The sequence below is a fragment of the Camelus dromedarius genome, chromosome 9 (genome assembly GCF_036321535.1).
Source record: "Camelus dromedarius isolate mCamDro1 chromosome 9, mCamDro1.pat, whole genome shotgun sequence".
Lineage (NCBI taxonomy): Eukaryota > Metazoa > Chordata > Mammalia > Artiodactyla > Camelidae > Camelus > Camelus dromedarius.
In genome coordinates, this window is record NC_087444.1 from 41,887,721 (window position 1) to 41,890,869 (window position 3,149).

Below are 3,149 nucleotides of genomic sequence, written 5' to 3' on the forward strand. Positions count from 1 at the left end.
CCCACTGTTCTCCGAAAGGAATGCCAGAAACTTTTGACGCAAGAAACTTCCTCTGAGGGAGGAGTTATTTTTTCTAAGTGCAACTTGTTACACTGAAAGTTGTTCAATAAAATAGTTTGTGCTCTCAAAGAAAAAAAAGGGGTGGGGGGGCTTCTCCAGGACCCTGAACACATCACACCCCTTCCAACCTCCATACCCTAGTTCACCTACCCCCACACTGACTCCAGCCCTGCCTTCCTCCCACTGATGTCCTCCACCTACTGGTGCATTCCTTCCACTTATCCTTTCCTCCCTCCTATTAGCCCACCTCACTTCTCCCCCTAACGGCTGCCCCTTGCCCCAACTGAGAAGTACAAGTACCTCTGATATATCCTCTCCCCACAGTGACGTACAGTACCTGGTGCTCCAATACGTGGCCACTATGTCCATCAAGTGCCCGGGTATGTTTGAGCCCAATTAAAAGAGTCTCTGTATCAGGTCCACCGACCCCAACCAGATAAAATCCTGAAGCTGGAAGCACTGACCAACCTGGCAAATGAGACTAATATCCATATTGCCCTTCAGGAATTCCAGACCTCCATTCACAGCACAAACAAGGACTCTGTGGCAGCCACAGTGCAATCACTGAATGCTGTGCAACTAACATCAGCCGACTTGATGACATCTGCCTCAATGACCTGGTGCAGCTACTGTCCCGCTGTGTTGAGCTCAGGGTCACAGAGTCAGTGGTCATCATGAAGAAGCTGCCACAGAAGCAGCCAGCACAGCATGAGATCATCAAACACTTGCCAAAGCTCACAGACAACATCCAGGTGCCCATGACCCAAGGCAGAATCCTATGGCTCATCGGTGAGTACTGTAAGCATGTCCCCAGGATTGCACCTGATGCCCTGAGAAAAATAGCCATGTTCTTCACAGTATAGGAGGGCATCATCAAGCGGTAGGTCATCAACCTGATGGCCAAGATTCACCTGAGCAACTCTAAGCAGACACAGCTACTGACCCTGTATATACAAAGTCTGGCCAAGTATGACCAGAGACCGAGCATGCTTCACCTAACAACTTGTGGCCCCTTCAGGGCAGGGTGGGTACCCTCAGTCATCATGCCAAGAAACTCTTCCTGGCACCCAAACCAGCTCCAGCCTTGGAATCTTCCTTCAAAGATGGGGACCACTTCCAGATGGGCTCAGTGTCCCATCTGCTCAATGCCAAGGCCACAAGCTACCAGAAGCTCACAGACTGGCCAGAGGAAGCCCCTGACTCATCCGTGCACAACTTGGAGGTACCTGAATGTACCAACTGATCAAATGGGGAGAAGAGGAATAAAGAGAAATCGTTCTACTCAGACCCTGAGGGGTAGTCAGGACGCACAGCCTCTGCAGGCAGGGACCCCCAAGTCTGAGGGTGACACATACAGTAAGAGCAGTAGCAAGAGCAGCCTTGAGGGTCCAGGAGTAAGTCCAATAATGATGACCAGGATGAGGATGAGAAGAAGGGAAGCAGCAGCAGGAGGGATCAGCAAGAATGAAGGTGAGAAGAGGAAGATGAAGAGGAAGACAGAGTCAGAGAGACAAGAAGGCTTCTCCTTGGATGATGGCAGGGATCCCAGCAGTCATTCATCAGTCTGAGATAACATCATAGTCTGAGGAAGAGCAGATGGAACCTGCCTCCTGGAGGAAAACCAAAAAACAAACAAACAGAAAAGACAGTGGTAAAAGTGCCCCTGCAGCCAAGGAGATCTCTCTGCTTGATCTACAGGACTTCACCCCTCCCAGTGTCCAGCCTCTCTCCTCCCACAGTTGTGTCCATCAGTCTGGCTTCTGACCTAGAAAGACTGACGTCACTCAGACTCCCCTCAGGCACCCTTACTTCTGAGCCTATTGTCGGGTGCTGGGAGGCAGGAAATGCTGCTCCTCTTAGCTGGTGAGGGGCTATCTGTGGACTGTACCTGCAACAACCAGTCTTTCTCCCTTGACTCCCATGTGTGTCTGTGCACATCCACTTTTCCAACAGCTTCGATACCCCCATCCAGGGTCCACATGTGAGCATCCCCTAAACTTCCACTGGCAACAGCATCCTAAAATGAGCCCCTAGCACTCAGAGAATCTGCCACTGCTATAATGGACATTAATTTCTGTAACTCAGACTAGGAAGCCGGGCTTCCAACTGTGAAGTCAAATCCCACAGTTCTCTCTCCATCCAGCCACTGGGGAGCTGATGGCTCTGTGCTACTGAGTGAGAAAGAGTTCAGGAACAGGGAAAACTGGCAGGCATGAATGAGATCATAAAGGAGATCAAGTTGCCAGACACCTGTCAGAGTAACCACATTGTGGTGCAGAAAGTGACTGCCACTTCCTACCTGGATTGTGTCCTGGTGGGGCATATGGTGAGTTCAGGTTTGCAGAAAGGACATTGACCAGTGGGAGACAGGTCCTGCTGACCCTGGAATGCCCTGCCCATTGGAGCTGCCCAGGTGACAGTCTACAGCAGGAAGATGGTGATGGGCACCATGCTGGTAAAGAACATGGTGCAGGCTCTAACACAATGACTCCGAAGTTCCGTGACATCTTTGGCCCCTACCTGTCCCTCATAACATCTGGGTTGTTAGCCCCACCCCACCCCCCATATCAGATTGCCTAGGCCAGACGACATCCAGGGGGTCTTCTCTCCCTCTGATCATTATCAGTCACCCCTGCCAATTCCCCTCCTCATGAGTTCCTTAGTGACCTGTGCAGAAGGAAACAGCAGCTGCTCCCTTCAGTCCTCCTGGTTTTCTATAGCTATTAATGTAGCAAAACCTCAGTAAAATGTCTTCTCCTTAATATAGGTTATAAAATATATTATGAATATGATGGATATTAACTAGACTTATTGTGGTTGATCATTTTGCAATGTATACAAATATCAAATCATTACATTGTTCACCTGAAACTAACACAATGTTATATTACATGTATGTATATATGTATATACTGTCAATAGTAAATAGATAAATAAAAAGTGTACTTCTGGACTGTAGTCGAAGGACATTGAATCAGAATATCTAGATGTGAGCCTAGGAATCTTCCTTTTAAAAGTGTCTGACATAATTTTAAAGCAGAGTAGAGTTTAAAACTGTTAACTTACGTCTTAGACACCTCATGTTTCAG

At 48.5% G+C, this 3,149-nt stretch overlaps 1 pseudogene; it reads left to right on the forward strand.

Moving 5' to 3' along the window:
* Positions 1-376: 376 nt before the first annotated feature.
* Positions 377-2,786, forward strand: LOC105093831 (AP-3 complex subunit beta-2-like; annotated as a pseudogene).
* The last annotated feature ends 363 nt before the right edge of the window (positions 2,787-3,149 follow it).